A 14,418-nucleotide genomic window follows, 5' to 3' on the forward strand; every position below is an offset into this window, starting at 1 on the left:
ATGAGATTTATAATTACTGTGTTTTATAACCTCGTTCATTCAGGCAGGGAAGGATGCTGCTGAAGGGAGCTCAAACCAGAGAAATCATCAATCTGCAGCTACATAAATAACTGTTGTTAATGTGATTTGAATCCCAGATGGCAGAAGGCACTCCTTTGTCCACCCTGCTGTCCAGAGCCACACAAAAAATGCACACATTCATTTTAAACTCAGGTGGCTGTAGGATGTGGAACTCTGACTTCAGCTATCCTCTCCCAGAGAAGGGGATGTAAAATCCACTCTGTATCACTGAAATCTGACTGCATTAAGCAAGGTCTTGGCTCAAGGCCAGGTCCCAGCTGTCCCTGCAGTGATAATGACCACTCTCCCCCGGGCTGCTGGGCACAGGCAGAATCCAGCTGCATTTACACACATGCACACATAAATTGTCTGAACGTGGTGGTGTTAACGCTTCTGGGATGGCAAAGTGAACCTATAGATGTCTCATTAACAGCAAGCCCCATGCAGAATGCATTTGATTTTTGGAAAAGCCTGGAGGTAAAAAAAAATAAAATCTCCTGGTACAGTTTATCTGATGCTTTGTTTTTGAGTGTCCTTGATGCATAACAGCATGCTATCATCTCTAAAGATTAAAAACAATCCCTTCTTATTGCTCTGCTGGGTATTTTCAAAGAAATTCATGCCCAGATGAAAACAAATAAAAACAATGCCCAGTGGCTCTGAAGAGATCCTGGGCCTCTAGTTTCAAGTAGTCTGGAGACATTTTTAAACGAACACAGACCTACTAAATCCTTAGCTACAGCTCCAAGCAAGGACATGTGGGCAAAACTTCAGTAGCTTTAACAGGATGAGGCTGGTTGAGGATTTTCAACATCATCTCCATTTTGTGGTTTTTAGGGTATAGCTTAACTAAAATCTGGAGTTTATCACATGCAACACTGGATTTTCATTCTTTCTTAAACTGGAGCTTTAAGTTAAATAACAACACCTTTGCTCAGGCTTGGTTTAAACAAACCAACCAGGTTGGTTTTCATGATGTCAAAGTCTGGGTTTTTTGATGGACTATGGCAAGGGTGGATAAAGTCATCCTCTACATCAGTGCAGGACTGGGGCCCAAAATGAATTAAACACAGTGTAAACTGAGAGGGCCTCAGGCACTGATGAAGGAACAGTTCAGCTCGCTTCAGTTAACATGTCTTTTGCTTTTACCCACTTGGCTTCATTGTTCTGAGGATCTGGTCCAGTACAGGAATGAAATCCCACCCCCAGTCCCCGTTCTGCTTCCAGCATTTGCTGCTGGGTATCTCTGATGGACAGCTGCAGGAATTTCTTAAGGAGAAATCTATGTGACACTGCTGCACTTAAAAAAGTCTGAAAATAGGCTTTTTTCCCCCCTTTATCTTCACTCCTGCTTCTGCACTAGCCTTGCTCAGAGTGGAAAGCACTTTGCCAAGGTATACCTGAGGGTTTGGTTTTTAATGGCTGGGCAAAATCATTCACAAGACCACCTGTGAAGCAAAATAACTCCAGATGGAGCTAGTGTAAGATGCTTGGCCAAACACAGCAAGTTGAGTATGTAAATATTGGTTTAGGGGTGTTTGTGGTAAGGAGAGTAACAGAGATGATGCTGAACATAAAACCATGCTCTCTTGATGATAAAGAGCTCAACTATGTACAGTGTATCACAATGCACAGAAAGGAGGGCACAGCAGGTCATGTTCAGATTATACCTACTGCAGACTTTCATTGCATTTTTAGCAAATCTCTCATTTATTTCTAAATTAACCTTATACCTGCTATGCACTACCCACCTACTTTACTGCAGATGAAATTCCTTTGCTTTTAAGTCTGTATGCTGTCTGGGTGTTGAAACCCCCCTCGTGATTTTGGACAGTAATACAAAAATCCCCCCATGGCCCTCCCTCACCCTCTTTAAGGCATTACACTCGTTGCTTATCTGTGTTTGTTAACCTTGGCCATCCCCTGTGCTTTGCTGTGAGGCCAGTGCTGCTGACCACACTGCTGTTAGTTGGCTGCTTGTGGCGTAAAAGCACTTCCAGCAGCATTTAAGATGTACAGCACTCCAGAGAGGCAGGTACTTTTGAGGCTTCTTTACCTCTACTACTTTGGATGGGGATTACTGGAAGCACAGTGGCTTTGGTTTGGGAGAGTTAGTTTTATCTTGTCCCTGGTTTACTTCTTGAAGTTTTCCCAGCATACTGGGTGAGTTGTAGAAGCATCAGATTCTTGTGTTGCATGCAGTGAGGGACAGCAATATTCAAGCATGGTTATTTAAGCTTGTCAAAGCTCTGTGCACCAGTCCTAGTCACCTGGGGAAGGGGGTGACATCCACACCCACAGCTGTTTCTTTAACTCCCATCCTTGAGAAAAACATCTCAGGCCTAGGTAAGTGTTATAGGCATGCTATAGAGTTTTCTTCCTTGCCCCAAGCATTGGGATATTCTGCCATAGGTACCCATCATAATTCCTTTTAATTTGAAAGGTTTCACCTTTCACCATCTATGGTATCTGAGCAAAGGAAGTCTTTCCTAAAAGGAGCTCTCTTCTAATAGGAGATGGGGAGAAGCAGTCCTGGTTCTTCTCAAACTGTGACAGGCTCCCTGACCACTGAGATGGAAAAAGTTTGCAAATCGTCTAGTTCAAAGTATGCAAAAATAGCAGGGCTGCAATTCCAACAAGGCTGCTCTTCTGTCCCTGTTTGATGACAGCTTGTGAGAGTGAAAATGAGTAGTGCAAGACTATTGAGACTTAATCTATTGTAGAATTTTAGTTGAATGAATTTGATTTGAAAGGATTTGTGCTACATGTATATATCATGACTTGTCATTGCTGCCTGCACTGACACTACATTATGTGAGCATTCTTATTCCAGACTAGCTGCATTGATAAAATCACTTAGTACAGCTGACCAAGCTAAAAATAAATATATAAAAATGGCTGCCTTTTGGCTCAAAGGATCTCACATATATGCTATTTTTACTTGGTGATGCTGCTATTTTCAATGCTGCTATTTTATATTTTCTGGCTTGGGAAAGCTAATTTCAAACAATGGGTTAGTTCCAAACTACTTCCTTTGATTGTTCTTCCTTCACTATTCAAAGTAAGAGATAAGTTAAAATGATACATGCTTCAAGTTAGTCTGATTTGCTATGTCAGCCAGCAAATAATGTACAATATAGAATTTCTCAGAGGACAAAAAACCTATGAGCTAAGGAAGTTTTCTAATCACTGGTGACTAGGCTGAGGTTAAAAAAAAAATAATTTCAAGTTGCAGAAATGTGAAATTAACACCTACCTCAAACACTTTACAATCACTTGTCATTAGTGGAATGCAGTCCTGAGCTTTCAAGGTTGCTTGGTCAACATATTTGTTGTATTCCAGGAACAGCAAGGAATGCTAAGGTGAGGGTTTCTGCTCCTGAAGCCCAAAATTCTCCAGGCCTTATGCATTTTACTGGTCTCTCTCTACATTTATTTACTTTTCTTGCTCTCAAGGCAAGACAGTTTTCAGGCAAACAAGATACCAAATGGTCCATGAACCCAGTGCCGACGATACTGCAGGCAATTTTGTTCTTAATGTGCATGAAATATGTGCAGAATCTCTTACTCTCACTGAAGTCATAAGGAGAACTGGAATCTGCTTGTACTGCAGAAGGCTGTCCTGAACTATCCTCGTGTAAATAATCTCAGTTCAGGAAAGATTTAAATGCTGTGGGGTCTGGCTGTATGTTAGCAAATCTATAAGCTCTCCTACAACATTCAAGCTTTGAGCCTCACAATGCAGTAAGGGATTATACAGGACTTTAGAAATGCTTCACTGTGGCATTTGTTTAATGTGACCTAGCTTCATTTGTCTGTATTAGTCACTCCTGTGCTCTGCTGAGCTGCAAGTGACAGCTTCAAAGACAAAATAACTCTGCTGGCCAATCTGCCACAAAAATTACTATAAAAAGTAATTATATGAAGTACAGTGACATCTTCAGAAGCTCTATATAATTTGCTAGATGCAAGGGAATAACACTGCTCTCAATCCCTTTAGAAGTGCCAAAACTGCTCACCATTAACTGGTTTTGGAAACATTGGCCAGGGGAGTATTTACATAAAGATAAAGCTAATTTTTCTCCAGGTTTAAAAAAAATTGCCACAATCTCAGAACAGCTTGAGAATTCATTTTAGATACAATTCATAGTTTGTCCTTCACTACCAATTTGGTTTAGCCAGGTTAGTATGTTATGCTAAACGTGCTGAACAAGTGCTGTATTTCACTTTGCAAGGCAAGAGAGGCAGTGGGGGAGACCCGTACATTAGGGAGAGGTTTCACTGCAGAGTTGAAGGATGGTGATGATACAGTTGAGTGTTTAGGGTGAGAATCAGGGGGAAGGCCAGCATGACAGTTATCCTGGCGAGAGTCTGTTATTGCCCACCCAACCAGGATGAAGAAGCAGACAGAATATTCTATAAGCAACTGGAAGATTAAGTCTTACAATAACTAGTCCTCGTTCTTGTGGGGGACTTCAGCTTACTAGATGTCCACTGGAAATACAACACAGCAGACAGGAAGCTGTCTAGGAGTTCCTGCAGTAACATTCCTGGGGTTATTCAGGCTAGAGAAATGGAGGCTCAGCAGATAAGACCTTATCACTCTAACAACTACCTGTAAGAAGGATATAGCCAGCTGTCTCTTCTCCTGAGTAACAAGTGATAGCATGAGAGAAGTCAAGTTGTGCCACGGCAGGTTTGGGTCAGATATTAGGAAGAAATTCTTCAGCAAAAGGGTTGCCAAGCATTGGAAGAGGCTTCCCAGAGAAGTAGTGGAGTCACCATCCCTGGATATATTTAAAAGATGTGTGAATGTAGCACTCAGGGACAGGGTTTAGTGGTAGACTTGGGTAACGCTTGGACACAGTGATATCAGAGGTCTTTTCCAACCTAAACAATTCTATGGTTCAGCTGTATTCAGCCTCTTTAGTGCTGGTTCATGTCATGTTCAATGCAGGTGTTAAAGTCTGCAAGACACAGACTGACTTGACAGGTTGTGGAGAAGAAGAGGGACCTGTTGCTTGTAACACAAGGAGAGACAGAGACCACAAGAGTAAGTTTACCACTGAACAGCAACAGCATGTGCTGTGTTTATATATGGAACAGCAGCTTCTCTTGGCCCTCAGGGTTAACAGGCCCAGACACATGAGAGCCAAAGCAATGATGGCAGTCTCCCAGTGTCTCAGTATTTGGGTTACATGGTGAGGTAGTGTGGGGGCTAAAGGGGTGGCTAAGGTCAACTCACCAGACTCCATTTCAGGTACCAAATTTCAGCACTGCCCTCACTCAGCCTGCCACTCCACACACATCAAGATCACTAACTGCTTACAAACAAAGCTTCACTCTTTCAACAAATTAGACTCCACCCTCCTGCTCTCACCTGGCTAGTTTTGCAAGGAAAGTCTTTGGAATCTGGCTCATACTTTCTTACTTTGCTCTATCCTGGGGCACAGCCCACTTCCCAAACAGCCTTAGGGACCTGTCCCCTTTCCAAAGCACCAGACTCCAGCCACTCAAGTTTTCTCAGGTGATGCAGGAGATGCTCCTTCCATTCAGGATTTCATAACCAAATCTGAGCCTGCTAAAACCAGCTGACATATGCTTTGTGTAGCTCTGATGTACACAAATATGTGTGTACACAGAGACACATACAGTGACACAACGTAAGCTGTGGCTCTGCTGTAGGCAACAGAGGATGACAGAACCATTCTAACAGCTCACCTGTTTATGAACAAGCAACAAAAGCATAAAATCACATCAGGGAGCCTCCTACCAAAGGTGTCTTCCTCCAACAGCTTTCCAATGACTAGTGAATTCCCAAAAGGCTTAACCTGTAAAAAAATCCCCAAACGAAGCAGTGTGTGGTTTCCGGTAGGAAGGGCACTGTGCGTTACTGAGAAATTCAGCTGTGATACCAAAATCTCAGCATAACTCAGAGATGGCAGCTCTATATCTTACTTAAGCATTGAACAAAATTAATTTTCTACTTATTCTGAGTGTAAAGGTTTTACTTGCTGTAAGTGGTCATTATGTATGATTTGCTTCTGGCCCTTATCAATACAGGTCTTGCTTGTCATTTCTGTGCCCCAGTCTCCCTGCAGCTTTAGGAGGAACTGCATTTGCTGAATAGTGACATTTTGCACACAGGATGCAATAACCTCAAGCAATTGTACGGGCTGGACACCAACTGGGGAGAAGTAGCTCTGCAGAAAAGGACTTGGGGATGCTGGCAGACAAGAGTGAGCACAAGCCAGCACGGCATCCATGCCATGCCCAAGGCTAATGGCTTACTCTGCTCAATTAGGTAATGCACCACAGTAGACTGAAATTAGGTATTTCTATTTGGTTCACATCTGGAGTGCTCTCACCAGTTCTGGGTTCCTCTGTGACGAAGAGATGATGACAAACTGGAGAAGGATGGGTGAAGGGCCACTGAGATGGCTGGGCAGCCATGGTATTATGAGGATTTGAGAGAGGAACATTTATTCAACCTTTCCCTCTCCAGGCTAAGAGGAGAGTCAAATGCCATCTTCAGCTATCTAATGGGTGACTGAAAGAAAGATAGCACCAAACTTTTCTGAGAGGTGCTCAGCTGCAACAGATTAAGGTTACAGCAGGGAAAATTCTGGCTGAGCAGCTATCAAGAAAAATTTCTTCACAAGGAGTATGCAGCACCAGGACTTGTGCACAGATATGTGGTGGAACAGCCATCCTTGGAAATACTTAAGGCTCAAATGGACACAGCCCTACCTATATCAGATATTTGAAGCTGACTCCTCTGTGAGCAGGAAGTGGGACCAGATGACCTCCATAGGAAAGGTCCTTTCTCACCTGAATTCTTCTATGATTCTAATGTGCCTCATGACATGTGTGCTAAGATATTAAGAGCACTTAATATATCATCACTGGTGTCCGGTATCAGCAACACTTTCATCAGCTGGAAGACTGCCCAGCTGACTCAAATACTGTACATCTTGTCTAAATGCAATTAAAAAAGGCACATGGCAGTTTCTGTGTATCTCAATTAACCTTGTACCATGCACAGTGATATTCAAAATTAGCTGAGTTGGGGGTCTGTTCCCCATTAGTTCAGAGTTTATGTTGAGCTCGCCTGGTTCATTGTAAATCTTACTAAGGCTCACAAAAAAAGGCTCTCCTTCAGAGTCACATTAACCATAGTTTAGATTTTGAGGGATCAGAGCAAAGCTCACACAGTGCAAACCTAACGAATCAAACCCTAAAAGATTAATGTTCCTGCATAAAGCAGCAAACCTCACACAGAGCTCCACAGACCTGTTTCTTTTATTGCTCTGCTCTTAGGATGAAAGAGGAGCAACAGGCCAGTGATGTCTCTCCACGTTGGTATCTATTATTGTAATGCTAAGTGCTAGCTCCTACCACCCCTGTAATCTTGTTTGGGAAGTTCTGCTACAGCATTTACATTCTTATCTTTGTTTAGTCAATGCTGGCAAATAAAAGCATAAACAAGTAATCTCCACTGTACAGCTTGGCAGTACTGAGATGCTGCCATTTGTGTTCCAGTTGATTTTTATTTGCAGTCCTTTATGCTGGTGACAATCTCAGAAAGCAGGTACAGCCTGGTAAGCAATACAACTGAAAACTGATGTTTTTATGAGTCTGCCCTTTTTAGTCAAATGAATGCTGAACAGGTGAACACAAGCAAAAGGAGAACTGGGCTAATTATGAAAACATCAAAGCAGTAATTTCTCTGAAACAAGACAATGTATTTTAACTAATTTCCTGCCTTAGGCCATGCACTAGGAGATACTCAACTGCCTCATGTGATATAATTTACAGAGGTATGTGATCTACACAAACATAGGCACCCTCTTTAATTGCACAGTCTCTCTGTACCTTCAGGGGAAGAACAGAGGGAGATTTCCACAAGGCAGTGCAGAGCAGCAGCCTAACAAAAGGAGCTCTGTCCCAATTCTGGAGAACCTCTCTCTCTGGACAACAGGTAGAAAGAGCAACCAACTCATCTATCTGGGCCAAAGGCTGAGAACTAGGCAATGTGAATTTTCCCCACATAAATCAAAAATTCAGACCCTCAGAAGCAAAGAGGAAGTATAAAATCCACCATCTCGTTTATTCCTTACACAGGCAATGGCTATTAAGTGAAGTATTACCTATGTGACTTCCAAAAATACTGGTAATGAGGACTAGCATAGGCAAATGTTATATTTGGCAATACCAGTGAACTGCAAGACTCTGGAGAGTAACCACAAGGCAGAGATGCTCTAGCCTGCTTCTGATTAAGAAGCTCCCAGTTGGTATGCTGAGCCCAATGACTGTCTCCAGTCCATGCCCTTCCAGGTGGAAGAAAGGAATGGCTAACTGGTCATAAATCTCCCCACTGAAAGCTGATTAGCTTGAAAATCCCCTGTTGTTCTGTCAGGAAGCCATAGAGGAGAGGTGCAAATCCATTAAATTACATCTGGCAGACACACATCTAAGAATACATGGCATTTGGTGGTACATGGAAACTACCATGTTATACCTTCAGACAGGTCATATGAATATCTCTTTCCAAATTAACATTCTTGCCATCTAATTCTCATTAGACTCACTCAACTGTTCCATTAATGTTGTATTTTTCTTTCCAAGGGATCACCATTGATTTTTTTTTTGTCTTGAGCACACACAGCAAGGTCATACTGTTTCCTACAGGGTGGATTCATTCAATAAAGAACTACACTATTAAACTCAACTTGATGTTATTGTCAATAGAGCTGAGCTGCCACAATGCTGTTTAAGAGAATTTCCATGCAACTCTCCTGAGTCCAGCTACATCCATCATTCCACTTCAGAATACACTAGACACTTGACAACTCATTAAAAATATATATAAAAAATGGAAGTCAGGGCTGCATCCCAGGGAAGCCCTACTAACATTCCAACTCCACCTCTAATTTAAAAAAAAAAAAAATAAACAACAAAATAATTACAAAATGCTTCTGGGAATAGAAGTTCTTCAGGAGAAAATGAAAATAGGAAGGCAGGACAGCAGGTAGGCCTGCAAAATACTTTCAGCTGGATATTCTGCATTTCAGATCACAGGTAAGTACATTATATTAACTCAGTCATTGGTGGGCTGGGCAGCCTGAATAGGCAACCACTAATTTGGGTTTGGTGAAGTCCTACTTTTGGGATGATCCAGTCTCTCCTTCACAACTTGATCAAGATGCAGTATCAGAGGGCTAAGATTGTTCTTCCCATGTCATGACCTAGAAGGCTGCTTCAGAACCTCTCTGCACCTCTGCAATCTGCAGCAGCAACTTAGAGCAGACAAAGCTGCCTCCTCTGATGCAGCTTTCTCCTCCCCACAGCATGCCCTCTTTGTTTCTGCATGTATCTGCAGAGAGCAGATGTATCCCTTCCCAGCTTTTGTTTTACTATCTTGACAAGTCAAGCTCTGTCTTGCTCATCCCTGATGATCACAGCAATTTCCCTGTTGCTTCCCCCCTGCACTCCATCTTTTTTCCAGGCAGGGATTCTCTTGACTACTTTTCGCAAAAACATAGGCAAAAGTCAAATTAGCAATATTAAACAACAGCTCAGTCACAGACTAGAGCTTTATAGAAACATAAGGAAGGACAAGAAAAAAGGAGCAAGAGGAGTGTTTTCAGCACATAAAAAATGCATTATTTTAGATGTTGCAAAGAGCAAACAGGAAATATATATTAAGTTCCTGCCTCAGGAGTTGAGTTTTCCAAAGGACTGAGGACTTCCTCTTAATTTCTTGGTCCTGGATTGTCTGTTCTGTTGTTTTCAGGTACTCCCTCAACACCACTGGAACCAGCTTCTGATGTAAGTGCACTTAAGATTCTTAGTAAATTTTACCTTTTTTTTTGATAACATAGCAAATAAATAGCATTGAAAAAGCCATCTGGGGCAAATCAAGGTTGGGTTTACATCCTGAAGAGATCTACAAGGTGGACAGATATAAAAAGAAGAAACATCCTATGGAACAGCTAATGGAAAAGAAAAAAGCGATTTTAACTGTCTCTGAATGGCCAATGCTTTATCTTGGTATTTTTAAAGTAAGCAGCAGTCTGTGTTTTTTTCTGTCTCTTCTGTTCCTTCCAATTCTTTCCCCTCCCCTTCTCTCTTATGCACCTATATATCACCATCTGCCTGTTCTCCAAATGTACTGGAGAAATGCAGTGCCTTGAACAGAAAAAGAAGTAGTGAGAAAATGGCATACAGGGACTTAGCCACATTGAGTGAAAACTTATGGGGTGGGCTGAAATGTTTAAATGTTTTGTACTATCAGAGCAGTCCAAAAATATCCTGATGGATATTAGGACTTAGCAAATTCACCCTTGCAATGTTTTCTTGTGCAATCCATATTAGGTAGACCTAAGAGAGTCCCAGTGCCTGTAGCTCTCAAAGCTGCAGCGTGGAAGACGTCACTGGTCTTCCTTTGGGTGGTTCAAATCTCCTGTTGACTGTCACTATTACTTACTTAAGGAAGGAAAAGAGAAAAAAAAGGCACTTCGTTCAAGGTTACTCCATTTTTGGAATTGCTTGTAATGGCTGTTATTCTAATGCTGCTTCTACCTTCAGGTCTGTCATCTCTCCCTTAAAATCTCAAACCCTTTCTCACCAGGGAAGAACTGCAGAATTTTACTGGTACAAGGATGTTCTGCTGGTACTGAATTTGTAGAGCAGGAGGATACATTCACTGCCAGAGAAAGGAAGCACCCTCCCTCCCCCTGCAAAAAGCTATTTTTTGCAGGCGTTGTCATATCTTATCCCCAGGAAGAGGAGAGGGCTGTGCTAGAAAGTCGTCAGAGTCACATTTGCTTCTGTTTTACTCTGTCCTTCACGGCACCACTGTAACAATGTATCAATACAGTTGAGGGCAAGGCACTACACACAGGCACAGCAGATTGCTCTAATGAAAACAAATCCTTGCTAGAGGAAGAAAGGGGTTGTAGATCTGCCTCCTAAATCCCACTCCCACCACAATAATGTTTTCACCACTACTTTGCATTTAGAGACATAAGGGTACTCAAAGCTGTAAAGCACATCATTTATGCTGAACAGTTGCAGTACTTTGTCCAAAATAATTTGTGGTCCAAAACCCCACATGAATAAAGGCATTTAGACATATAATTAGAATAAATAAGATTTTGTGCTTACAGTGTGTCTGTCATCTGAAAGTATGTGCAGATATTAATTAAGCTCCACAAACCCCAGATGAAGTAGATTAGTAGCTTCATCCCTGTGTTACAGAGGTTTAGAGTAAAGTGTGACACATAATCAGAGCTGAGAGTGCAGCAGGGCTGGCCGTGCCAGCGATCGTGAGAGCCAGGGCTCCACCTCCTCTCCAGCCTCTCCACTGAATTGCCTTCAATGGAAAATGACTGAGTTGCAGCTCTTTGCTCTCTGGAAGAGAAAGGCACACCCTGTTGCACAACAGTAGCAAAGCCCCAGCCTGAAGTGCTTTGATAAATACCAGGAAACGGTGCTTAGTTTGGGAAGAGAGACCTGGAGCTCGCTTGCTCTCATGCATTTGCTTTGGGTGCTCTGTGTTCTCTGCCTCTGAGACACCAAGAGATCCCCTCTGCAGCAGCATCCCCCCCACAGCCCTGACAGCACAGTCCTGGCTTCTCAGGTTTGCAGGATATGCTATAGGGAGTATCTGAAGTACTTTAATATGCAGTATTGGTCTGCATATTTCTGTTTCTATGCATCTTTTCTATAACTCATAAGCCACACCAACCTAGGATCACGCAGACAGAATGTAATAAAAAACTGTAGTCAATACATACCGTCAAATCTTAAAATAACCCTCTCTTGAAGCCGGTTTTACATTCTGTTTTACATTTTATGTCTGACACCATACAAAATATTTAAAGTAATGAATGCAAAGTATATGTGTATTAAAGAAAAAAACCCCAGGCCCTTAGAAAGTATTACTAGTAAATCTTCAGTGGTTTTGTATGTTAAAGAATTAAAAATTTATTTCACAGGCATTACCTACTGAAATTCAAGGTCTTATGACAGCAGTTTCTCAAAGACTCCCCTTAAGTAGTAGCTGTGATAATCAAAGCTATTTCTCAGTATCACAAAAGTAGTACAACTGTCCAATTCCTCAAAATTGCCCAGTCCTTAACTCTGCTTACTACCTTGCCTAAACAGGAGTGAAGGGAGCAGCATCTCATGCAGTCAGGAAGAAATCTCTCCAAGACAGACAAAAACAGGTCGTTTGCTGTGTCTCTCTAGATACAATTACCCACCTAATTACACTTAGGGCAAACACATCGTTGTCCTAACGACTGGGGGATGCATTTTAATTGTGATGTTCAATTCTCTGTACACAAATATAAAAAACTGAGCAAGAAATGTCACTAGAAAATGGAAACGGACCACAGCATACCTATCTATAAAATAGGCAACAAATTGGGAAAACTACAGACACAAAGCAGCTCCTTAGAAGAAAAATATCTCTATTAATGTGTAAACTATGCTCTTTTGTTCTCACATTTAAGCACAGAAAGCATTTTAATTTCAGTTTTCAAGGTAAAAATGGTTTTAATTAGCATCCTAGCTACCTTACAAGACATACAGACCTTGGTATGACAGAGCCATGATAATTTACCCACACAGAGAATTTGCCCTGTGATTTATACCATTACTGCACAGCAGCATGAAACAAATCCCCAAGGAAGTAACGCATGTCATCCTTGAAAATATTAAGCAATCAAGCCATGTTTTATTATGTGAATGGATGCCTTTGAAAACAAGGATGCATGCACCATACTGTGAGGTAAAATGAAATAAATGAACAGAAATAATTCATTTCCATGTACTAATCAGTAGAAATTGTAGTCTTCAAATTACCCTGATGCTACCAAATGTGAGTCTGGAGACAATAGGTTGACTCTTCTACTAAAACGAACATGAAATTGCATCCTAAATACACAATGAAGGCCAAATTAAACAATCCAAGACTTTGCAAAGTCTTTTTCTTCTTATTCAGCCCTTGCACTGAACAATTAAGAGCAGAAGAGTTAAATAAAGCATCATATAGTTTTTAAACGCTCAAATCTAATCAAGAGCAATGCACTTATCTTGGGCAAAAGGAACATAATCTATAAAAATATCTGTACTCAATCAAGCCCTTCAGCTTCTAGCATTACCAGCAGAGCAAGATGTGTGTTCTGCCAGCTAAAAGGATATCTGGCAAGCAAAATGAAGTGTGTGTATATATATATATATATAGCAAAGACTAGAAGTGCACACTTGCTGGCTGTATTGTACTCACAGACTGGGACACCAACATCTCTTCAAGGACCTGAGACAGGTGTTACACTGCTACTGCTATTATACAGAACCACGCATTTATCAGAGATGCTGACCATTCAGAATATAAAATCCAGCCCCTACAGGCATGAAGAGATAAAAAAAGACCTTTGATAAGAAAATCAGGTTAATACTAAACAGCTGAAATAGAACACTTTCTGTTATTTCTATGAAAGTGTATATAAATATACTTATGTGAGTAAAAGATCGAGGAGTGGAAAGGGTTTTTCAAAACACTGAATCTACAACACTGCCTTTGAAGCTAAGCTATTTTTCTGTAAGTGCATTATTTGTTCTAGCCTACTCCTTGTAAAAAGAACAATAAGAAGTTCAGAGAGAGGTAACAGCAATAATGAAAGGAATGGAACTGTTTCAGTGACAGATACCTGCAAAATCAGTAATGGGAAGGAGATGAATAAGAATCAGCAGTTATGTCTTCCAAACTGAGAGTAAGGCGCATCAGTGTGGCTAAGAAGAGCTGCATCAAGAACAGGGAGAATTTGGCAGTTCTTTGTAAAGCAGAAAGGAGACCTGTGGGTCTCCTTTCTGAAGGGTATTGGGGATGATGAAAGCTCTAACACAGGCTCAAGACAAGTTCATGAGGAGAAATCCACTGGGAATTACTAAGCAAGTAGAATCTACCTTTGCTTTGGGATGTCACCAACCTAAGTTCTAACCTTAGAAGAACCATATATGCCTGCCCTAGCCTCATTCTTTCCTAGGCATTTCTTTGCTGTTGGTGGTGAGGAGTAGTTGAACCTCTGGCCTGAGGTTCAGCTACTGGCCTGATACAGCCATGCCAATATTATATTTAGTATCTACTTGCAGAAAAAATTCCTGGTAATAGCTCCAGATGCACTTTGCAGGGGGGATGGCTGGATGAAACACAGCTTTGCAGAAAAGGACTTGGTGAACAAGCAGCTGGCCATGGGCCAGCAATGTGCCCCTGCAGCAAAGGCAGCTCACAGTATCCTGGGCTGCACTAGGAAGTGTTGCCAAAAGGTTGAGCAAGTTCATCCTGCC

The 14,418-nt window shown here is 41.6% G+C and overlaps 1 protein-coding gene across 2 annotated transcripts in view; it reads right to left on the reverse strand.

Moving 5' to 3' along the window:
* Positions 1-14,418, reverse strand: part of TTC7A (tetratricopeptide repeat domain 7A) — a gene marked incomplete at its 5' end in the record, with an annotated part of 177,059 nt that overhangs the window by 19,041 nt on the left and 143,600 nt on the right. The gene's annotated exons all lie outside the window — the stretch shown is intronic.

This window comes from Zosterops lateralis, assembly GCF_965231275.1.
Source record: "Zosterops lateralis genome assembly, chromosome: 3".
Taxonomy (NCBI): domain Eukaryota; kingdom Metazoa; phylum Chordata; class Aves; order Passeriformes; family Zosteropidae; genus Zosterops; species Zosterops lateralis.